Source organism: Phoenix dactylifera, unplaced genomic scaffold (genome assembly GCF_009389715.1).
Source record: "Phoenix dactylifera cultivar Barhee BC4 unplaced genomic scaffold, palm_55x_up_171113_PBpolish2nd_filt_p 000248F, whole genome shotgun sequence".
Classification (NCBI taxonomy): domain Eukaryota; kingdom Viridiplantae; phylum Streptophyta; class Magnoliopsida; order Arecales; family Arecaceae; genus Phoenix; species Phoenix dactylifera.
In genome coordinates this window covers 54,099-79,863 of record NW_024067743.1, presented here as the reverse complement: position 1 = coordinate 79,863, position 25,765 = coordinate 54,099, and the positions used below count along the sequence as shown (strand labels likewise).

The 25,765-nt window shown below is 39.1% G+C and overlaps 1 non-coding gene across 1 annotated transcript; it reads right to left on the bottom strand.

The window, feature by feature from the left end:
• Nucleotides 1-20,305: 20,305 nt before the first annotated feature.
• Nucleotides 20,306-20,411, bottom strand: LOC120105286. The gene has a single exon (XR_005507681.1). It is a non-coding gene; the product is annotated as a small nucleolar RNA R71 (small nucleolar RNA).
• Between the last annotated feature and the right edge of the window lie 5,354 nt (nt 20,412-25,765).

Here is a 25,765-nt window from a genome sequence, read left to right as displayed (position 1 = left end):
TGACATCAGAGTTCTGTCAACTCTGTAATAGTATGATTCAATTTTTACAAATCTTGTGACTCCTCACAAGGATTACCCTGGCCAAGGTTTTGCTAAATTGAACACAAGGGCATTATCTCCTATCACCAGGAGGGGTCAATTTCATCTTGACTCACACACCGACTTCGCAAGTACTTGACTGCACCCAGTGACCTTCCGTCCTTGAATTAGAAATTCAGTTAGTCCGATACCAAAGTACAGTGAGTTGCTTACTAATCACCATGGTGATCTCAGGTCTGAGGGACACATATACCCATATCCACTCGGAACATCTCTTGACAGCAGAGTATTCCGAAATTGGTCATGTTCAAGGAAATGTACTCCTACACTTCACCTGTATAACATATTTGTGTCTCCACACTTCTTGGTTAGGACAACCAACGTATATGTCATACAACGACCTAAACTCGATAATGCTGTTGTCCTATTAACAGCATATCATTTGGTCATGAACTGGTTTAAGGACTCACAGATAAATCCTCCTTTATCATAAAAAAATCCTAAGAACTTCATCATACTACAAGAGTTCATTTAAAGATGTACAAAAAATGATGAATAATGTCAAAATAATACTTTATTAATTTGTCAATTCATTTACAATATCAATCATCAACATATTGACGATTGACTCTTAGGGTACAATTTCCAACAATTTATCCAAGCCCAAGATTATGATGTTTGGAGCATCATAATTAATGGACCATATATTCTTTCTATCTATGTTGATAACATTTCTATACCCAAGCTTGAAAAAGATTGGGATGATAATGATAGAAGGAAGGCATAACTAAATGCCAAAGCAATGAATGTTCTTTATTCAATAAAATCTTTACTTGTAATTCTGCAAAAGAGATATGCGATAGACTTGAAGTGACCCACGAAGGCACAAATCCAGTCAAAGAATCTAAAATTAACATGCTAGTTCACAAATATGAACTATTTAAAATGGAGTCTAATGAAACCATATCTTGCATGTTCACAAGATTTACTGATATTGTCAACGGCTTAAAAAGCCTTGGCAAAAGTTATACTAACAGTGATCTTACCAAAAAAATTCTTCGCTCTTTACAAAGGTCATGGAAAGCTAAGGTCACGGCAATACAAGAAGCAAAAGACTTGAACAAGCTGCCACTCGAGGAGCTTCTTGGATCTCTAATGACACATGAGCTCACAATGAAACAACACAGCGAAGAAGAATCCTCCCATAAGAAAAAGGTAATTGCTCTCAAGTCTACTTCCTCGAACAAGGATCTTTCTTACAGTAGCAGCAGTGAAGAAGAAGACAATGAGGAAGATGAAGAAAAGGCTCTCCTTGTGCGAAAATTCAGAAGATTCATCAATTGGAAAAAATCCTTCCATAAGAAGAGAGTTCCCACGAGTTCCTTCAACAAGGATAAAGGTAAGGAAAGAAAAAGTGAGGGAATCGGATGCTATGAATGCAAGAAGCCGGATCATTTCAGAGCCGACTGTCCCTTACTGAAGAAGGGCAACAAGTACAAGAAGAAGAAAGCTCTTGTCACCACCTGGATGGACTACGATAAATCATCATCATCATCGAAAGAGTAATAAGAGGAAAAGGCCAATTTCTGCTTTATGGCGAACGAAAATGAGGTAATATCTGAAACACCTTTAGATTTTACCTTTGAAGAATTGTATGATGCCTTTAATGAACTAATGGATGAATATAGGTCAAGAAACCTTAAAAATAAAGAATTGAAGCTAACTAATCAATTCTACATTTATAAAAATGATAAATTGATTAAGGATAAGGATTCTATTGTCAAAGAAAACTTAAAACTTAAAACAAGCAACCAATTGCTAACTCAAAAAATCGGTACCTTAATTAAAGATAAAGAAAGACTAACTAAGAAAATTTCAGAACTTAAAAATAGTAATCAAACTCTAAAAGATAACTTTACAAAAGATTTAAACTTACTAAAAATAGAAAAACTGAACTTAACAAAAGAACTTGAAAAATATAAACCTATTGTTAAGAAGTTTACCTATAGTTCTGAGAAACTAGAAATAATTCTTAATAGTCAAAAAGCTGTGTTTAATAGAGCCGGTTTAGGGTATAAGCCTAAGAATAAGCAAAAATTTCTTATAAACTTCTTTGTAAAAGCCAGTGAAAGTAAAGCTAAAGATGTAACCTGTTTTTGTTGTGGTAAAGTAGGATATAAAGCTAATATGTGTGACCATAGAAAAACAAAAGCTAAAAGAAAGATTAAAAAGATTTGGGTTCCAAATGGAACCAACATAACTAACCTTGAAGGACCCAAGAAAACTTGGGTACCTAAGACTATATGATTTCTTTGTGTAGGAGTGTCTTGCAGCCAAGCTCAATAAACACTGTTGGTACTTGGATAGTGGCTGTTCAAGACACATGACGGGTGATAAGGAGCAATTCTTCACTCTAGAGTCTAAGAAAGGAGGTGCGATGACCTTTGGAGACAATAACCAAGGTCACATCATGGGTATCGGTAAAATACAAATCACACCTTCAATCTTTATTGATAATGTTCGGTTTGTAGATGGTCTCAAGTATAACTTACTTAGCGTTAGTCAATTATGCGATAAAAGTTTTGATGTTTTGTTTAAGCCATCTATGTGCATCATAACCAATTGACAATAGCTTAGTTTTCAAAGGACTAAGCCGTGACAATGTTTATGTAGTAGATTTTGATGATCTTGCTAAAAACAGCCGCTGCTTAGTAGCTAATGATACTATGCTCAGTGAGGCAACTTGGTTATGGCATCGTAAATTAGGTCATGCAAGCATGGACATGTTATCTAAATTAATTAAAAGAGATTTGTGATTGGTTTGCCAAAGCTGAAACTTGAGAAAAATAAAATTTGTAGAGCATGTCAATTTGGCAAACAATCTAGAAGTTCTTTTAAGTCCATAAATTGTGTCTCTACTACTAGACCTCTTGAGCTACTTCACATGGACCTTTTTGGACTAACTAGGACCACAAGCCTTGGTGGAAACAAGTATGGTCTTGTCATAGTAGATAATTTTTCTAGATACTCATGGATCATGTTTTTAGCTCATAAAGATGAAGCATTTTCAGTATTTAAGAAATTCCATAAGAAAGTAACAAACACAAAAAATACTTCAGTTATAGCTATAAGGAGTGATCATGGAACGGAATTTGAAAATCATCTATTTGAAAAATTTTGTAGTAAAAAAAAAATAACTCATAATTTTTCTGCACCTAGGACACCACAACAAAATGGAGTGGTGGAAAGAAAGAATAGAACCCTAGAGAAAATGGCTAGGACCATGTTGTGTGAAAGTGATCTCCCAAAGTATTTTTGGGATGAAGCTATTAATACATCATGTTATATTCAAAATAGAGTTCTATTGAGACCAATTATAAAGAAAACACCTTATGAACTTTGGAGAGATAGAAAGCCCAAAGTAAACTACTTTCATATTTTTGGTTGTAGGTGTTTCATTCATAATAATGGCAAAGATAACTTAGGTAAATTTGATTTCAAATCTGATGAAGGTATCTTTTTGGGATATTCTACATCAAGTAAGGCATATAGAGTCTTCAGCAAAAGAACCCTTGTTATTGAAGAATCTATTCATGTTATTTTTGATGAGTCTAATAATGCTTCCTCTAGCAAGAGAGTAGCTTTTGATGATGATGCAGGGATACTTGAAGAAAAGATAGATGACATGACCTTACAAGAGGATGAACCGAAGCAAATTGAAGAGACTTCAACAAACCAAGAGGTAATTGCTGAACATGGGCTTACAAAAGCTTGGAGGTATGCTCATGGTCACCCTAAAGAGTTAATCTTAGATGATCCATCTCAACCTGTTAGAACTAGAGCCTCTCTTAGAAACTTAAATAATCATCTTGCATTTATTTCACATCTAGAACCTAAAAACATTGTAGAACCTGAAAGTGATGTAAATTGGATAAATGATATGCAAGAGAAACTTAACAAATTTACAAGAAACAAAGTATGGAACTTAGTTGAAAGACCCTCTGAATACTCAATAATTGGAACTAAATGGGTGTACAAAAAAAAACTTGATGAAAATGGAGTTGGTTAGAAACAAGGCTAGACTAGTAGCAAAGGGCTTTAATCAAGAAGAAGGTATAGATTTTGATGAGACTTTTGCTCCTGTGGCTAGACTTGAGGCAATTAGATTGTTACTAGCATTTGTATATTTTAAAGATTTCAAATTATTTCAAATGGATATAAAAAGTACTTTCTTGAATGGGTATATTAATGAGGAGGTTTATGTAGAACAACTTCTTGGTTTTGAAAATCATCAATACCCCAACTGTTAGAAGTATGCCCTAGAAGCCAATTTGGCTGACACATTATTTTATTCTGGAACATAAATTTGTACTTGACCTTATTATGAATTTATTAAGTTGGGCATTCTTTTCATTTATGTTCTTATGTGTCCATGAATCGTCCAAGAAATTAATAAGATGATGACGCATATTCTCAAGAGTTGAGAATTTGAGGCATGTGTCATTGGTGATTAATTCCTGAATTGCTCATGATCGATGGATCATCACGAGGACGGTGATTAATCCGCTGAGATTAGTGCATATATTGCTTTCTTTGATGGATGAGTCTTGAGTCCACAGTGTAGGAACACTGGAGCAATTGTGCAAGTGCTTGTTAGAGAACAAGGGTACTGAGCGTGACCAAGACAAGAAGTCACTTGGATGTCTATCCACTCGTCAGTGACTTGCTTGATGTTGCAGTAGTGTGACTGGTCCTTTGACCTGCGATGCTTCGGGTGCTCACAGTGAGATTATTGTAGTTTGACTGCACACATACATGGTCTCTAGTCATATGGGTCCATGCAGTGTAGATTGGCTGCAGTAGATTCACTGTAGGAGTAGGGTATGCACCTATAAGGAATCTATCGACCTTGATAGATAAGGAGAGATCCTATGTGATTTATAAGACTGAGTTCGTAAGACCTCGGCCGGGGTAGATTGTACAGTGGAGAAAGAGTTCTCCAGTCTCGAGCTTAAGTCGAATAAATTTTGACATATGACAGGCGATGTGGTTTGACGAGTTGTCCATGACCTCCGCCCTATAGGGATCCACGATAGAAGGATTATATCATACGATAACTGCACCTAGAGGTTCATCATTTTATTCTGCTAGGTAGCCACTACATGCTGCTGATGTCACTGGTGGATGGTGAGACTCACAGGGAATATCTTGATGATCGATAAACCTTGATGAGTTGAGTTGGAACTGTTCCAACCCATTGAAAGAAGTTTTCAATGATATTGTGATAGAGATCGCAATATATCTCACTACCAAACAGAATAGAACCTATGGGGTCACACACACTAGAGGTATTGACCGATCCTATGGTTGAAAAGTGATTATGAATCACGAATAATCAATTTCATTGATAATCAATAGAAGAAGGAACAATGGGAATTAATTGGACTTAAACACAAATCCTACTTGGAGTAGGATTCCTAGAGTCCTAATTGGATTAGGACTGGGAGTCCTACTTGGAGTAGGATTCCTACAATCCTAATTAGATTAGGATTTTCAATTCAATATGGATTCCTACTTAGAATAGGATTCCTAGAAGTCCTAATTAGATTAGGACTTCGGATTCAAATAAGAGTCCTAATTGGATTAGGACTAAAATTAAATAAGTCCTAATTGAATTAGGATCTCCTAAGTCCTAATTAATCATTAACCTAATGAATCAAGATGACTCCTAATTGGGTTAGGATTGAAGAGTTCAATTGAGTCATGGTTCATTCAAGTTCTAATTGGATTAGGACTTGTATAAAACCCAAATTGGTTAAACCTTGGACTAATTCTAATTAGTTAGGACTTAGCCACTAGAAGACCTCCTAATCCTTCTTAGAGGAGGACTAGGGTTAGCCAAGAGGGAGGGGCGCACGCCCCTCCTCTTTTGCTTTGTTGGTGCGGCAACACAAGAGGGGCCGGCGCCCCTCTTGGAAAAGTATCAAGGGATCCTAATTTGTAGGAGCCCTTCATGCTTTAAAAAGGGATGTGGGCGGCACCTAGGGATAATTATTGAAGCCCTCTCCCTCTCCAATTCATGGCCACCCTTTCTCCCCTTGGTCTTCAGCCACAAGCAAGGGAAAAGCAAAGAAAGTCTTGGCGGCATCCCTCCTCTCTCTCTCTTGAGTTCCAACGCAAGCAAGGGAAAAGGCTGCAGGTCTAGCTTTTGGTTCTTCATCCAAGTTCCTCCTCCTTCTTCCTCCTCCCAAGCACAATCAAGGGTTGATTCAAAGGGAGAAAATTAGCCATCCAAAGTTGTCTCTGTAAGGGAGCTAGCACCCTGGGGAGACAAGGAAGCTTTGATCGGATCTTTACTTCGTGTGGATACCCGTAGAGGCCGGACGCATGAACGGCTTCAAGCGAACCTTCATTCTAAACCACGAACTTCAGTTTGCGGTGATCATCTACCCGCACAAGGTGAAGATCTAATCTTCATAATTATTTTAAAAGTTTTAATTCTAATCTATCTACGAACGGTCTTTGAACAACGTTCATGTGATGAACGATTGATCCCGCTTATGCCTCTTCCGCTGCCATCTGAATTTTTTTAAATTTTTTGCGGCATGGGCGGATTTCCAACAGTGGTATCAGAGCTTAGACTTCGTAGATTAAGGTTAGAATTAATTATTAATAGACATGATAGATCTGAAATTTAAAAGGATATGTATGCTGAAATTTTCTGCATGCAGAATTTTTCAGGGTTGCTGATTTTTGTATGCTGATTTTTATGTAATAAATTGATGATTCTAATTACATTGTTAATGGGATTACAAAGTTTAGAATCATGTTTAGCATGATCAGCAACCCATGTCATAAGATAATCAATTAGATTTCAGATCTGAAAATTATAATTATTGCATGTGGTGATGATCATTGGATTCAAACCCTTTTGGTATCAAATGTAATGACCTGCGATGTGATCTGTAATGTCATATAATTTTTCAGATGCTTGCATGCATCTTATTTAATATTTTGAGAGGCCTGCGTGCCTCCTAAAAGAGGATATAATTTATTATTATTTATTTGGTTGTATTTCTGTGATGTGATGTACGTCAACGATCAAGTCGAAGACAGTGCATGAGATGAACGGCGATCTGAGCGGTTGATGGTGATTGGATCAAGAGTTGATCAGGGATCGAATCAAGGAGGCTCGGGACCAATTCAAGAGTTGAAGACCAGTTGATCGATTGACGTGCATGTGCTTGTAATATGATCTAATTAGAATTCATGATCATCACCTGTTAAAGTTTAGCTTTACTTAATGCTGCGATTATAACTGCCTGCAATGTGCCGTTTGCATGTTATGTGAATGTGAGTCGGGTAGATAGGTTTACATGTGATGCAAACTAATAGAGCAATCCAAATAAGATCTAAACTAAAACCTCCTCAATCAAATCAAGAGTGAACCAACATGAGCGAGTCATATTTGATTAATTGATCTAATTGGTGTCTAGGAAAGCATGAAAGGTGGTTACTTAATTAGGACCTTACTCTCTGAGTAAGGGGAGCCTTCCACCTGCTTACCTGGCCAATTGTTCAATTACCTCTTATGAAGAGCTCAAGTTACAAACACTAAGACATGATTAACCAATATTAAGTTCATAGGTCTTCCACCGTAGTAGAGCTGCTAAGGTCTTTCTAATATTGACTTGCCTCGGCTGGACACAGTGGGCAAGTTGCATCGAAGGACTGGACCTCTCTATAGACATGAGATGTTGTTGGATAAAGGTGGGGTTGGGCACCAATAACTGTTAGGTGAGGATCCAATGACGATTTTATTTCTACGGTTATACGATGGGTTTGACTTAACTAGGAAATAGGACCAATAACTGTTAGGTGAGGTCTTCATGGCTTAGAGACCAAGTAACACTGCAACATGCTTGAGAAACATTGTACAAGAGTTGTACACTCATCCATTTATGTGTCACCAATAACTGTTAGGTGAGGTGGCATGTAAATTGGTGGGACTGCAGTATCTACTAGAAACCCTAGTTGTGTAGGATTTCCAATTTCCTACCAGGGGAGTGTGAGGAATTCGAGAAAATAGTGGGAGGTACATTTGTTCTAAAAGATCCTAGAACAAATTAGGATCAAGTACGAAATTCTAACTAGAATCTTTACTCTCTGAGGATTATAAAGTCAGCTTCTAGACTTTTAACTCATATCCTATAGAACAACCGTTTGACCAAACCCAATTATAAAGACTGGCTCAGCAAATTTCAAAATAGTTTTGAATTGTGAGAAATTAGGGTATGTGCTAGACCATGGAATCCCCGTGTTACCAATCTGTCCGATCACTGATCAGCGTAAGACGCATGCTAAGTGGACGAACAATGACAATAAAGTTAGGTGCTGCACAATGGCATCCATGTCCAATGAATTACAATACTAGCATGAGAATGTGAGACTGTCAGGGACATATTAAATCACCTGCAAGAGTTGTATGGTGATCAGAGTCGCGCAGCATGTTTTGAAGTGTCCAAGAGGCTCTTCAAGACAAAGATGCATGAGGGGCAGTCTGCCCACGATCACTGTTTGACTATGATCAAAGACCTAGAGGAGCTTGAGAAGCTCGGTATGACCATGCATAAGGAATTGCAAATAGATCTGATCCTGCAATTCCTTCTAGATTCATATGAACAGTTTATAGTAGACTACCGTATAAACAATATTGTATGCACCAAAAACAGAATTGTTAAATAAATTGGTAACTACCTTAGGGACCTTGAAGAGTTCAAGGGGCATCGTTCTCGCTGTTGAGTTGGTTTCTACTTCCAAGAGAGAGTCTATCTGGAAGAAAAAGAAGCCTGCAAAGAAGCAGAAAAAGGACAAGAAGCCAAGTAAGAAAGTTCCAAGAAAAAGGCCAATTGCAAGGAAAAGTGTTTCCATTGCATAATGGACGGCCATTGGAAGAGGAACTGTCCTACATATATGGGAAGCATAAAGAACATGAAGGGTGACAGACCTTCAGAAGGTATGTCAGAAATGCTCAGGATACTTAGGGACTGTTACCTATTGCTAGCAGAAATTTAATTTCTGTATCTTGTTTAGCACAGAAAGATTTTATAAGACTACTATTCCATTTATTTGAGAAATAAATTGGTTCAACATGGTTTTATGATTGACAGTCTCTATCATATACATATGGATGTATCTGTGAATGTATCTGAGCAAACAGTGAATACCATAGGATCTAGTAGATCCAGAAATGAGATAAATCTAAAGTATTTGTGGCACCTCAAGCTTGGGCCATATAGGAGAAGACAGAATAAACAAATTAGAGAAACATGAGCTTTTTGGCTCATTGACTTTCGAGTCATATTCGAATTGTAAATTCTGCCTTTGAGGAAAGATGGCCAAATTATCCTTTGTAGGACACAGGGAGGACCACTGAAATACTTACCCTAGTACACACTGATGTGTGTGGCCCATTCGATGTGCAGGCTAGGGGTTGTAATTTTTTACTTCATTTATCGATGATTACTCATGGTATGAATATGTGTATAATACATAAATCTGAAACTTTTGAAAGGTTCAAAGAGTTGAGATATGAAGTAGAAAAATAAACGGAAAAACTCATTAGGGTTCTTCGATCAGATCGAGGAAGTGAATACCTTAGTGGAGAGTTTCGTGATTATCTCAAGGAGAATGGTATAGTTTCATAACGGACTCCTCCTGGTACACCTCAGCTCAACGAAGTGTCAGAGAGGAGGAATCGGACTCTATTGGATATGGTCCGGTCCATGATGAGCTTCACTGATTTACCCTTGTTTCTTTAGATAGATGCTCTATTTTCAGCTATTTACTTATTGAATAAGAGTTCCCTCTAAAGTCCGTTCCTACCACACCATATGAGATATGACATGGTAAGAATTCGAGTCTTGGTTATCTCAAGATTTGGGGATGTCCAACTCAACTCAAGCGACAACAGGCGGACAAGATAGAGGATAGGATAATTAATGCTCGTTTTATAGGATATCCTAAAGAGTTATTAGGATACGACTTTTCATCCCAAAGGATCACAAAGTGTTTGTGAGCCTACATGCTATCTTCATGGAAATAGTTTATCCTTGATAGAGAGAGTGGGAGGAAAATTGAGCTTGAAGAGAAAGTCTCTAAAGAGCAACGAGCCATTATGCCTATAAAACCTATTTATATTAAGCCAGTACACGTAGTACCTCCTCCACCTTGTAAATCTAGTAGGATCTCCCGTCCGCCTGAAAGGTACTTAGGTATGCTTACAGAGGATGTAGAGGAAGTGTTCCTCATGGGAGATAGAGATCAAGGTAAGGATCCCAATACCTACAACGAGGCGATGTTAAATATCGATTTTGAGAAATGGCTGGAAGCAATGAAGTCAGAGTTGGACTCCATGCATTCCAACCAAGTCTGAACCTTAGTAGATTCACCAGAAGTTATAGTACCTATTGGGTGTAAATGGATCTACAAGAGAAAATTAAGTTCGGATGGCTAGGTAGAGACCTATAAGGCAAGGCTAATGGCGAAAGGTTATAGTCAGTGCGAAGGCACTGAATATCAGGATACTTTTTCACCTGTAGCCATGCTGAAGTCCATTCGAATATTGCTTGATATTGCAGCATAATATGATTATGAGATATTGTGATGGTGATCACAAGGTCTGCAAACTGCAGAGGTCCTTCTATGGACTAAAGCAAGCATCTCGGAGTTGGAATACTCGTTTCAACGATATAATCAAATCATTTGATTTCATCAAGAACGAAGAGGAACCATGTATTTATAAGAAGGGTTTGTGGGAGGGCTATTGTATTCCTCGTATTGTACATGGATAATATTCTTCCAATTGGAAATGGTGTTCCCATGCTAACTTAGGTCAAGGTATGGTTATCTAAGGATTTCTCCATAAAAGACTTTGGAAAGGCATCCTATATTTTAGAAATTAAGGTCTATAGAGATAGATCTAAAAGGATGCTTGTCCTGTCACAGAATATTACATAGAGGGAGTGCTGAAGAGGTTCGGCATGGAAACCTCTAAAAAAGAGATTATTATCCCTTAGACATGGGATAAATCTCTCCAAGAAGATGTGCCCCAACACATCTGAAGAGATTCAGCGGATGAGCAAGATCCCTTATGCTTCGACTATAGGGAGCCTCATGTATACCATGCTATGTACGTGATATGATATAGTATATGCTGTGAGTGTCACGAACATATATCAGTCAAATCCAAGCAAGAAGCACTGGATAGCTATGAAGAACAGTTTTAAGTACTTGAGAAGACTAAGGACATGTTCTTGGTCTTTGGGAGAAGATAACAGTTGAAGGTAGAAGGATGCACACATATTGATGATAGAAAGTCTACATCAGAATATGTGCAATGGTGGTTCAGTAAATTGGAAGAGTTCCAAATAACCGATCATTGTATATTCTACCTTAGAAGGTGAATGTTAAGCCGTCTCTAAGGGTGCAGTGGAAACCTTTTGGTTTAAAAGTTCATTGCAGAATTAGGTGTAATGTCATCAGATGCCATAGCACTCTTCTGCAATAACAAAAGCACCATAGCACTAGCTAAAGAGCCAAAGGTCTCACCAGAAATCGAAGCACATAGAGCAGCGGTTTAACCTAATAACTAGAGGATCAAAGAGTAGACTCCACAGAAAATGTGGTGGACCCATTGACTAAGCAGCTAAGTCGGCAAAAAACTGAAGCGCATCATGAGAAGATGGGGCTTTAGGTTTATGGCTGATTGGCTTTAGTGCAAGTAGAAGATTGTTAGAAGTATGCCCTAGAAGCCAATTTGGCTGACACATTATTTTATTCTGGGACATAAATTTGTACTTGACCTTATTATGAATTTATTAAGTTGGCATTCTTTTCATTCATGTTCTTATGTTCCATGAATCGTCCAAGGAATTAATAAGATGATGACACATATTCTCAAGAGTTGAGAATTTGAGGCATGTGTCATTGGTGATTAATTCCTGAATTGCTTCTGATCGATGGATCATCACGAGGACGATGATTGATCCGCTGAGATTAGTGCACATATTGCTTTCTTTGATGGACGAGTCTTGAGTCCACAGTGTAGGAACACTGGAGCAATTGTGCAAGTGCTTGTTAGAGAGCAAGGGTACTGAGCGTGACCAAGATAAGAAGTCACTTGGATGTCTATCCACTCGTCAGTGACTTGCTTGATGTTGCAGTAGTGTGACTGGTCCTTTGACCTGCGATGCTTCGGCTGCTTACAGTGAGATTATTGTAGTTTGACTACACACATACATGGTCTCCAGTCATATGAGTCCATGCAGTGTAGATTGGCTGCAGTAGGTTCACTGTAGGAGTAGGGTATGCACCTATAAGGAATCTATCAACCTTGATAGATAAGAAGAGATCCTATGTGATTTATAAGACTGAGTTCGTAAGACCTCGGCCGGGGTAGATTGTACAGTGGAGAAAGAGTTCTCCATTCTCGAGCTTAAGTCGAATAAATTTTGACATATGACAGGCGATGGGGTTTGACGAGTAGTCCATGACCTCCGCCCTGTAGGGATCCACGATAGAAGGACTGTATCATACGATAACTGTACCTAGAGGTTCATCATTTTATTGTGCTGGGTAGCCACTACATGCTGCTAGGTGTCACTGGTGGATGGTGAGACTCGCAGGAAATATCTTGATGATTGATAAATCCTGATGAGTTAAGTTGGAACTGTTCCAACCTATTGAAAGAAGTTTTCAATGATATTGTGATAGAGATCACAATATATCTCATTACCAGATAGAATAGAACCTATGGGGTCACACACACTAGAGGTATTGACCGATCCTATGGTTGAAAAGTGATTATGAATCACGAATAATCAATTCGATTGATAATCAGTAGAAGAAGGAACAATGGGAATTAATTGGACTTAAACACAAATCCTACTTGGAGTAGAATTCCTAGAGTCCTAATTGGATTAGGATTGGGAGTCCTACTTGGAGTAGGACTGGGAGTCCTACTTGGAGTTGGATTCCTACAATCCTAATTAAATTAGGATTTTCAATTCAATATGGATTCCTACTTAGAATAGGATTCCTAGAAGTCCTAATTAGATTAGGACTTCGGATTCAAATAAGAGTCCTAATTGGATTAGGACTAAAATTAAATAAGTCCTAATTGAATTAGGATCTCCTAAGTCCTAATTAATCATTAACCTAATGAATCAAGATGACTCCTAATTGGGTTAGGATTGAAGAGTTCAATTGAGTCATGGTTCATTCAAGTTCTAATTGGATTAGGACTTGTATAAAATCCAAATTGGTTAAACCTTGGACTAAGCCTAATTAGATTAGGACTTAGCCACTAGAAGACCTCCTAATCCTCCTTAGAGGAGGACTAGGGTTAGCCAAGAGGCGCCCCTCCTCTTTTGCTTTGTTGGTGCGGCAACACAAGAGGGGCCAGCGCCCCTCTTGGAAAAGTATCAAGGGCTCCTAGTTTGTAGGAGCCCTTCATGCTTTAAAAAGGGATGTGGGTGGCACCTAAGGCTAATTTTTGAAGCCCTCTCCCTCTCCAATTCGTGGCCACCCTTTCTCCCCTTGGTCTTCAGCCGCAAGCAAGGGAAAAGCAAAGAAAGTCTTGGCGGCATCCCTCCTCTCCCTCTCTTGAGTTCCAACGCAAGCAAGGGAAAAGGCTGCAGGTCTAGCTTTTGGTTCTTCATCCAAGTTCCTCCTTCTTCTTCCTCTTCCCAAGCACAATCAAGGGTTGATTCAAAGAAAGGAAATCAGCCATCCAAAGTTGTCTCTGCAAGGAAGCTAGCATCCCGGAAAGACAAGGAAGCTTTGATCGGATCTCTACTTCGTATGGTTACCCGTAGAGGCCGGACGCGTGAACGGCTTCAAGCGAACCTTCATTCTAAACCACGAACTTCAGTTTGCGGCGATCATCTACCCGCACAAGATGAAGATCTAATCTTCATAATTGTTTTAAAAGTTTTAATTCTAATCTATCTACGAACGGTCTTTGAACAACGTTCATGTGATGAACGATTGATCCCGCTTATGCCTCTTCCGCTGCCATCTGAATTTTTGTAAATTTTCTGCGGCATGGGCAGGTTCCCAACACCAACCATGTTTACAAATTAAGTAAAGCACTTTATGGTCTAAAACAAGTCCCTAGAGCATGGTATGAAAGACTTAGCAAATTTCTATTAAACCATGAATTTTCTAGAGGGAATGTTGACACAACCTTATTTTTGAAAAAGAAAAACAAAGATATGTTAGTAGTGCAGATTTATGTAGATGATATTATTTTCGGTGCTACTAATAATCGTCTTTGCGAAGAATTTGCTGAATTAATGCAGAGTGAATTTGAGATGAGCATGATGGAAGAATTGAACTATTTCCTCGAACTTCAAATCAAACAATCTAAGCAAGGAATTTTCATCAATCATGCTATGTACATCAAGAAAATGCTAAAGAAATTTGATATGGATGGAAACAAGTCAATTGGCACTCCTATGAGCACATCATGCAAACTAGATAAAGATGAATCAGGTAAGTCAGTAGATCAAAAGCTGTATACAAGTATGATCGGATCATTATTATATCTTACAGCAAGTAGACCTGATATCATGTTTAGTGTATGCATATGTGCTAGGTATCAATCTAATCCTAAGGAATCACACCTAATTGCAGTTAAGAAAATTTTTAAATATTTATTAGAAACAAAAGACATAGGTTTATGGTACTCTAAAGAATCAAGCATAAACTTAATAGGGTACACTGATTCCGACTTCGCTGGTTGTAAACTTGATAGAAAAAGCACCAGCGGGTCATGTTAATTTTTAGGAGAGAACTTAATCTCATGGTTTAGCAAGAAACAAAACTCGGTTGCGCTATCTACGGCGGCAGCCGAATATGTTGCTGCCGAAAGTTGTTGTGCTCAAATTTTGTGGATCAAGCAACAACTTAAAGATTATGGCATTAAACAAGATAAGATTTTCATAAACTGTGATAACACAAGTGCTATAAATCTAACTAAAAATTCAATTCAACACTCAAGAACTAAAATACATTGAGATAAGACATCACTTCATAAGAGATCATGTGTTAAATGGTGATGTGATGCTTGAATTTATATGTACTGATGATCAACTTGCTGATATCTTCACAAAACCCTTGAGTGAAGATCGATTTTATATTTTTAGAAGAGGGTTAGGAGTGATTGATCCATTCCTGTGATACTCTTCTCTAATTCATTGATTTTGATGATTATGTTGGATATAGGATTTTACGTCTGTGATCTTCAAATCATTCCTTAAGTTCTAAAGATTTCCATATCTCTCTCTTTTGGCACGGAATTAACTGAGATTTTAGTTATGTGCCAGAGTTCGAGTCGACTCGAATGAATCTAAGAGTCGACTCGCGAATTTTCCGGAGTCGACTCGAGGTCGGAAATCCGTCTTTTAACCCTAAACGAACCAATTTTTTCCAAAACCTATTTTCGGCCGTCACTGTTCCAAAAACCCTAGAGTCGCCTCCCACGGTCGTCTCCGACTCCCTTCTTTGTTTTTTTTTTCTCCATTTTTTCCTTCCTTTTTCACGTCTCTCCATCCTTGATAGGTCAAGATGCCTAGAAAAGCCGTTGTCCCTAGTCGAAAAAGACCTCTCACAGCGAGTGGCGCCAAAAGATGGTCCAAGGAGCAGAATGAACCCGTGAGGCCACCACCTCCGGTTCCCTCTCCGCCTAGGTCGATTCCCTCGCGTTCGTGCGCCGGGAGGGTTGTCTCCACCGGGAGGAAAGTCGATTTTGACTTCCTCTCCCGTGAAGGGTTCACATTAGGGCATCATCTTAGGGCCCAAGGTTTAGAATATTTTTGTTCCCTTGACCTTCCTACATACCCTGGGTTAGTCAGGGAATTCTATGGCACCGTCACACGGGGTGGCGGTGGTATTCAAGGGAATGTAGCCAATGTCCCTATTTCAATCTCGGAGAATCTCATTGCTCGAGTCCTCCACCTCTCTCGTGAGGGGATAGCTCTCACACATCCCACTGATAGGTCTGAGGCCCTTACGGCCATCCTAGGGAGAGTACCCCAATCGCCTATTGAGAAGGTTTTTGCAAATCAGCTCTCCGCTGAAATGCGCCTCCTAAGTATTATCTCTCGCACCCTCTTTTTCAAAATTGGTAGATTTGATTTCATTTCCGAAAAAGACTTAGCCTTAATGTTCAATATCCTACATGTAATTCCTTTTAACTTCCCAAAACTCATTTACAGTTACATTAGTGAACCCCTAGATAAGCCTAGATTGAGTCTCCCCTATGGTATGCTCTTCACCTTGATCTTTAGGGAGTTAGAGGTTCCTATCCCTGAGGGGGAACCCTCTTGCTCTTTTCGATACACAGACCATATGGGTAAGGGGACTCTCCACCGAATGGATTTCCGCAAGGTGGAGGGTACATGGGTTAGAAAGTCCTCTACATCCATACTATCTGACCCCACTGCTCATCACTCTCCTACCTCTGACCATGACCAGGACATCTCCACAGATCCTTCCACCTTCCCATCCACAGCTGGTCCCTCATCCACTGCCGGGCCCTCGTCCTCTGCTGGACCTTCATCCATAGTGCCACACCTCAGCAGCCTCTAGAGGTCAGAATTAGTCCTGAGCAGCTCCGAGAATTGACGGATGACATTGTGAGGGAACTCAGAGGTACCTCCAGTACACTCTCCACTAAGTTGACTCCCTCCACAGCAGCAGTGTCTATCATGGTAGATGAAGTCAAGGAGGAGCTGTCCAGTCTAAGAAGTCTAGTTCAGGGTCAGTACTTGAGCCTCACAGCTATTAAGGAAGACACGAAGCAAATGCAAGATTCTATAAAATCTGAGCTGCTAAGGCTAAATTAAGGAGCAGAAAGGCTTGCAAATGTAGTGATAGATAAGCTTGATACAATCAATGAAAGCGTAACCCAACTGACCCAGACTCAAGCTAGAACTGCTTTAGAAATAATTGTGCAACTAGGGAATCTCTCTGAAGTAGTTAGTTTGGTTTTGCAGTGTCAGCGAAGAAATTTGGGAGCTTCATCTTCTTCTTCTAGATGTCCTTAGACTTGTATTTTGTTTTATTATTATTTAAAGTCCTTTTGGACTTTCAATCATTGTACTCAAAATTTGTAATACTTGCAATGAATTGAAGTCTTTTTCTAAAAACTTGTGTACATTGTGCTTTCTGTGTTATGAGTATTGTGTTATGAGCATTGTCTACATTGATTCATTGATATTCCACCTTTTTGCTATGATGACAAAAAGAGGGAGAACCTATGATATATTGTAAATAAAGGGAATCACTAAATAAGAAAACCTTTAAGCAAAATATGGATATTCGGAGATTAGTTGAATCATATTGAAGAAATTTTCCCTTCTATACTTAAGAACTTAAGCTCAAGTTTAAAACATTAAAAAAAAATTTAGAAAACTTGAATAAAGTTCAAACAAAATTAAATGCACATGTTGAGGGGGAGAATCTGAAGAAAGCAAATTCATTATAAAGTTATAAGCCAAATAATTGATTGCATGATTTGAAGGCTTATATAATTTCAAATGAAAGAGGGAGCTTTAATTTCAGAGTTTACTGATTCATACCTTTCAATTTTTGGATACACTAAATGACTAGACATTTGAATTCATTCCGAAACTTACTACAAATTACTTCTTGAATGAGCAATTCACTTTACAAATACTCAATTTTTTGTCATCATCAAAAAGAAGGAGATTGTGGAGTGGATGAGTAAACCCCTAATTGATTTTGATGAGCTCAAAGTATTTGAGTATATTTTATGTTATACTAATGAATTAAATCTAGTGTTTCAGGCAAATATGTGTGAATTTCTATTTAAGTGCCTCGAGCTTTGGTTCAAAGTAATTTGGCTAAGTGTTGGACTCAATTTGAACCAAAGTCTGCATCACGAGTCGACTCCGGAACTTTGCGAGTCGACTCCGGGTGGTTTAACATTTCTGGCACAAGCTCGAGTCGACTCTGGAACTCTTCGAGTCGACTCCGACTGAGAATAGACAAAAAGACAGAATGATGGATTTTAGACCCTGTTAACGAGTCGACTCCATAAGGTTGAGAGTCGACTCCGATGCTTGCCGAGTTGACTCTCGATGGTCCCGAGTCGACTCCAAAGGATAACAGACAGAAAGACAGAACGATGGATTTTAGACTCTGTTACTGAGTCGACTCCAGAAGATTGCGAGTCGACTCCGACGCTTGGCGAGTCGACTCCCAGTTTGTCCGAGTCAACTCTCAGAGGAAAGCAGTCTGAAAGGCATAGAACCAATCTCGGAGACTCTATGAACGAGTCGACTCCAAGTGTTCCAGAGTCGACCCCCAAGTCAGCCGAGTCGACTCCAACAAGGCCCGAGTCGACTCCGAGGCAGATCAGTTCAAAAGACAGAGAATTGGTTTTTCGGTCTCTGAGAACGAGACATCTCCCGAAGATCTCAAGTCGCCTCTCAAGACAGCCGAGTCGACTCCAAGAAAACCAGAGTCGACTCGAGGAAGAAAAATAGAAAGATGGGTTTCTGGAACCCTGAGAACGAGCCGACCCCTAAGTGCCCGAGTCATCTCCAGATGTTGGCGAGTCGACTTCAGTTTTGGTCCGAGTCGACTCCAGGACGAGACAAGTACTTTAATTCAAATCCTGAACAGTGGGCGAGTCGTCTCCAGTAAAGCGCGAGTCGACTCCAGTAACAGCCGAGTCGACCCCAGATCGCACGAGTCGACTCCGATCCCAACGGCTCCAAATCTCTCTTTAACGGCTAGTTTTTAAAAGAAACTACTTAAATAGCTAGAATGAACAGTAGTAGATAACAAGAGAGCTATTCTATTTGAGCATTAAAGCATTTCAACCACCAAGAACTTTCGTAGAGTAAATCCAAGAAAAAGAAGGAAGAAGTGCATGCAACTCAAACCGAAAAGTGCTTCCTTCGCATTCAAGGCTCTACTACTATCCTCCAACTTTCGGTGCTTTCAAGAGGAGACTCAGAAATTGAGAAGCCCCCACTTCCTCATCTAAAATCTGTTTGAGGGCTTCTAACTCTACTTTGCTTATATTGTTCTCACACTTGCTTTTAAGAAGCTTTCTTTGTGAATTCTTAAACTTTGTTTTTTTTTTACTTGATTCAATTAGAGGATTGAATCAAGGATTGTAAGGTTTGTTGGTGAGCCAAAGATAAAACCAACGGTGTAAGGTTGTGGTTGGTGAACCAGAAAAAACCAACTGGGTTTGATTGTGAACCCGAAAAAATAATTGGGTGGTTCTAGTAGGTGAGCCTGCCAAAACCGACCGAGTTCGTTGTGACCTCGTGAAAACAATAAGTTGGATTGTGAGCTTGTAAAACAACCGGCTGTAATCCTAGGGATTATAGTGAACTCCCAAGTGTGGCTTGTGGACGTAGGAGCAAGAGTTGGCTCCGAACCACTATAAATCTTTTGTGTTTGTATTGCATCGTGTCTCTTTCACTCTCTTCACTCACTGCATCTAGTAATCTAACTAATTCGCTTGCAATAGATTTAGTTAATTACTCATCATATTTTAATTGATTAATATTTAATTAAAACCCAATTCATCCCCCCTTTTGGGTTGTCACTTTGGGCAACAGGTGCCCTCTTCAAACCAGTTAGGAGTTGTTTAGTGATTTTAGGGCAAATACAAGGATTTGATGTGTTTTTCTTTTATTGCATGCTTGACTGATCAAGTACTAGTTTATGCAAGGAAGTCGTTTTAGAGTGCGTGACCTATTACCTTTTGACCCTGAAATAGAACGGACCCTTAGGAATATTCGAGGTGAGATCAAAACATTAGAATCATCCCCACCTCCTGAGATGGCTGAAGAACAACCCAAACTTCTGAGGGAGTACTTTACTCCCACCATTTATACTTTTCCATCTTGCATTCGATTACCTGAGGTAGCAGCTGTACAATATGAAATAAAGTTTAGTGTGATCCAAATGCTCCCATCTTTTTATAGGCTCACCAACGAAGACCCATATAAACACCTAGATAAATTTCTTGAGATTTGCACCACTGTTAAGATTCAGAACTTCACTGATGATGCTCTGAAACTTAGATTATTCCCCTTCTCCCTTAAAGATAGAGCCAAGCAATGGCTGAATTCTTTAGAGGCCAATTCGATTCATTCCTGGGATCAAATGCAACAAGAATTTCTTAAAAAATACTTTCCCATAGGAAGAACGAACTAGTTTAGAAGTGCCATCACAAGCTTATCTCAAACTGAGGGAGAAAAATTTCATGAAACCTGAAAGAGATTTCGGGACCTAATTCGTAAATGCCCACATCATCAAATACCTAAATGGCAGCTAATGCAATGTTTCTATGACGGATTGACTGAACGAAACCGTCAAATGATCGATGCCGCATGCGGGAGGACTTTCATGCTTCAAAATGAGCATGAAGCATGGCATTATTTGAAAATCTCAATGAAAACTCCCTCCACCATGCTTCCTGTTCTCGTCAAGCACCCTCGAGTTCTCAAAGAAAAGGGACCATTTGTGAACTAAGTCATTGTATGGACCTGTCTAGCAAGGTAGATGCATTGTCCCATAAGATTGACCAACTGATGATAGGAGGACATGTCGTTAGCTCTTCCCAAGGTTGTGGTTAAATTTTTACAGAAATACAGTCTTTGAGGAGAAAGTGTTGACTGCCCTTCAAGGTTTGGAGACAAACACACAACTATTGCACTCTCACACCCAATCCATTGCTAAGCTAGAATCCCAAATGGGTCAACTAGCTAATGCATTAAACAAGCGAGAGGAAGGCAAGCTTCCAAGTCAACCAATGAGTAATCCAAGGGGACAATACGTGGCTCAAAAAACTCGACTAAATCATGAGCAAGCCAATGCTTTGACTACCCTTAGGAGTGGACGTGTAATAGATAATAAGGTTGGGGAGGGTAATAATAAGGAAGGTGAAAAAGAAGAGAGGAATGTATCACATGAAAATCCAAAACCTTCTTTTTCTTCTTCAGCTAGTCCACCGTCTGCCAGAACTCACATTCCAAAGGCCCCATTTCCTAAAGCACTTAATGCACCCTCTCCCTTTGGCAAGAAGGGAACTTCACTAGAAGAGATGATGGAGGTTTTCAAACAAGTTAAAATCAACCTCCCGCTCCTTGATGCCGTCAAACAAGTTTCCTCCTATGCCAAATTTCTTAAAGATCTTTGCACCCAAAAGCAAAAATCTAGGACACATGTGCCTAAAAAGGTCCTCCTAACTGAGCAGGTAAGTTCCATTCTCCAACACAACATCCCTCCAAAATTCAAAGATCCTGGCGCTCCCACTATTTCTTGTGTCATAGGAGATAACTCCATTGACCGAGCACTCTTAGATCTAGGGGCAAGTGTGAATCTTCTACCCTATTCAGTCTATGAGAAATTTGGGTTAGGTGAATTAAAATCCACCTCGGTGTCCTTACAATTGGCTGATCGATCTGTGAAGATATCACGGGGGATGATTGAAGATGTTCTTGTCAAGGTAGACAAATTCTATTTTTCAGTAGATTTTATTGTCCTTGATATGGAACATGTGCCCAACCTAAAAAAATAAATTCCTGTAATTCTTGGTCGTCCCTTTTTAGTGACAGCTAATGCACGTATCAACTGTAGAACTGGGGCAATGGATATATCATTTGGAAACATGAAAATTAAGTTGAATGTGTTTCACGCCGCTGACCAACATGTGAGAAAAGACGAGTGTTGCCTGATTGACAAAATGGATGATCTTGTAGAGGAAGCCCTTCCCTATATCTTAGTGGATGACCCCCTAGAGGCATGCTTAGCTCATTTTGACATTGACAACTTTGATACAGACAAAGCCATAGAAGAAGTCAACTTCTTACTCGACAATCAATCTTCCATGAGCTCCCTTTCTTGGAAGATCCGACCTGAACCTCTTCCCCCCTTTGCTAGCGCACTACTTTGTCCTTCCATTGATTCTCCACCTAAACTTGAGTTAAAGCCACTTCCGACAACTCTTAAGTATGCCTTTCTAGGACCAGAAGATACCCTCCCTGTAATCATCGCGGCCAACTTATCTACTGAACAGGAGGGTAAACTTTTAAGGATGCTAGAAGAGAATAAACATGCCATAGGATGGTCTGTAGCCGATTTGAAAGGGGTTGACCCCTCCATTTGCATGCATCGAATTCACCTCGAAGATGATGCAAAGCCAACCCGAGAAATGCAAAGAAGACTCAATCCTAACATGAAGGAGGTAGTCAAGAAAGAAGTGGTGAAATTACTAGATGCCGGACTCATTTATCTGATTTCTGATAGTAAGTGGGTAAGTCCGACACAAGTGGTACCAAAAAAATCAGGTATCACTGTGGTTGAAAATACGAAAGGAGAATTGATACAAACATGCACAACCACGGGTTGGCGCGTGTGCATTGACTACAGAAAACTCAAGTCAATGACTAGGAAGGACCATTTTCCTCTACCTTTCATAGACCAAGTTTTGGAACAGTTGGCTGGTCAAGGTTTCTACTGCTTCTTAGATGGTTATTCTGGATATAATCAAGTACCTGTCTACCCGGACGATCAAAAGAAAACCATCTTTACCTGTCCATTTGGGACATTTGCATATTGGAGGATGCCTTTTGGACTATGCAATGCACCCGCAACTTTTCAACGATGTATGATGGCCATTTTTTCAGATATGGTGGAAAACATTCTAGAAGTGTTCATTGATGATTTCTCAGTTTTTGGCCTATCTTTTGACGATTGTCTGGATAATTTAACTTTAGTTCTAAAAAGATGTAAGGAGACCAACCTAGTGTTAAGTTTTTCATGGTTCAAGAAGGCATAGTCTTGGAACACGTCGTGTCCAAGAGGGGTATTGAAGTAGATAAAGCCAAAGTCGATCTTATTTCCAATCTTCCTCCACCCAAAACTGTGAAACAAATCCGTTCATTCCTTGGCCATGCTGGTTTCTACCGTCGCTTCATTCAGGATTTCAGTAAGATTTTCAAACCCTTGTGCAATCTTCTTGCCAAGGACACTCCCTTTGTCTTTAATGAAGCATGCGAGGAGGCATTTGAAAATCTTCGCTCGAAATTGACCACTGTACCTATCATACGGCCTCCTAATTAGACCCTTCCATTTGAACTGATGTGTGATGCATCTGACTATGCCATTGGGGCAGTTTTAGGGCAACGGCTAGATAAGGTATCTCATGTCATCTACTACGCTAGTAAAGCACTCTCAGATGCATAATTAAACTACACCACCACTGAGAAAGAGTTACTAGCTGTAGTATTTGTGCTAGACAAGTTTCGATCTTACCTTTTAGGATCCAAGGTTACCGTATTCACTGATCATGCTGCCCTTCGACACCTTCTTGCAAAGAAAGACACCAAACCTCGTCTGATTCGATGGATTCTTTTACTACAAGAATTTGACCTATAAATTCGTGACAAGAAAGGTGCTGCAAATGTCGTAGCGGACCACTTATCTAGGATTCTTCTTGAGCCCTTTCAAAATACCTCACTGATGAGAGCACAAAAGTGCGACCTACATATTACTAAAATTAGTGTTATTGTTAACCGATAATGATAAATTCACTGGATTAATATTATATTTGGGTTTAACATAGATTAGTATAAATTAGAGATAAAATGCACATTGAGTACAAATTTGACTTCAAATCGGATCCGAGTCGGGTTCGGATCCGAGTCGGGTTTGGGTCCGAATCGGGTCCATTTCTTTTGTGCTTTTGAAAAATAATTTTGGGCAAATCTAAATGGGCTATATCATAACTATAAGGTACTGGGTGACCCATGACTTGAAAGAATTGCACTTGACCTCCAGCCAGAATAGATGACCCGTCTACAAGCCAAATTTCATATCACACTATTTTTCTATATGACTAAATTGAATGGAACTTGGTATCTCCCAGCCTCTCCAACCTTCCATGCTCGTCCGACTACTGCAGCGTGATCCAAGCACCGTCCCCGCATCTCCAGTGGTCCCGAGTCCCTGCTTCGTTCGCATCACAGCGCCCGCGATCAGCGTCAAGCTCCGTCGATCAAGTGAAGCATTCCTCCCAGCCGTCCGCGTTTCTCCCACCGCGTGCCAGCATCCCCACCTTCCATTCCAGCACCCGTCAACGATCAAGCCGTGATGCAAGCCATGATCCGGCGTCCTCCCATCGATCACGGCAGACCCCAGCTGCCATCCGCGTCTTCCCCGCCTTGCAGCCGTCCGTCCTCAGCGGGATCCCAGCGCCTCCTTCCTTTTTCATGCAATCCTTGTTCTAGGTTTAGTTTAATTTCTGTTTTCTTCATGCAATGATTTAATTTTTCTTTTTATGCAATACATTAAATTTTTCTTTATGCAGTTTCTTCTTGTTTTCATCCATTTTTATTTATGCCAAAGCTTTTCTTGGATTAGTTAAAAATATAAATGCTCTTTAAATCTAAGTACATGTCTTTTTATTATTTTTAAATAAAAAAATAATTCTCCAGTAGACTAGAGAATTCATCATCATCCCTGATATAATGTTTTTCTTCTATTATTCAAAAATCGATTTTGAATCCGAGTGAACGTTCTAATTTTTATGCAACTCCAATCACCTCCCTGTGGATCGACCTCTTACAACCACTATTCTTCGAGTAGAACAGGTAAGAGTAAATTTAAATTTAACTTTTGTTCGTCGGTTCTAACAACGATCTGTTTAGCATATTTTTAGTTAGACAGGAATCGGACGAACAGAATTTTGGCGCCGTTGCCGGGGAGGCAAATCGAGAAGCAAGAACGATCACGAAGATCAAATTGGAATTTGGATGCCCGGAGTGAACGCACTCCGGTAGTAAGTTTTTATTTTTATTAATTTTCCTTATTTTGATTATTTTAGTTAGTAATTTCGTAGTTATTAAATTCTGAAATTTGAAATTCGTAATTAAAGTTTTCTAAAAAAGAAAGTAAAAAAAAAAATTTTAAAAAAAAAATTTTAAAAAAAAATTCAAGAATTCAAAAATTTAAATTCAAAATTTGAATTCTGTGATTCGAAATTTGAAATTTAAATTTTAAAAAAAAAAGTAAAAAAAATAATTAAATTCAAAAAAAAATATTATTTTTGCTAGTAATTGATAGGGTGCAATCCCCCGAGGTGATCATACCTCTATTGGGACTCCTCACGGAGTAATCTCCAGAGCTTATTCAACAGACATTCGGAGATTGACTGACGCATAAGGATTAGTTTTAGTTTACATTCAAGTTATTCCTATATTAAAAATTAAAAAAAAACAACATAAAATTAAAATTAAAAATTAAGAAAAATAAAAAAAATAAAAAAAAATTGCTTGCTCATTTAATCAGTACAACCTAATGACATTGCATAAACTTTAAAAAAAAATATTGATTATTTGCTGCATTTAGTATTAAGCATTTGCATAAAGTAATTAAGGGCAAAACCCATTAAAAAGATAAGGTCGGGAAGTCATTACCTGTCCTTAGCCCAAAAATCACCACCTTGCATACTTATCCTAAGCCAAATTAAATTAAAATCAAATTAGACGTCGGCCTTAGGGTTTTCGAGCTCAATTAGGCTCTTGGAAAGAAGCAGCTGAAAGCCACTCCAGTGAGGATTTAGTAATTGGTGATGTCTAGGAAAGTTTTACAACAGTGAGAACTGTTACGG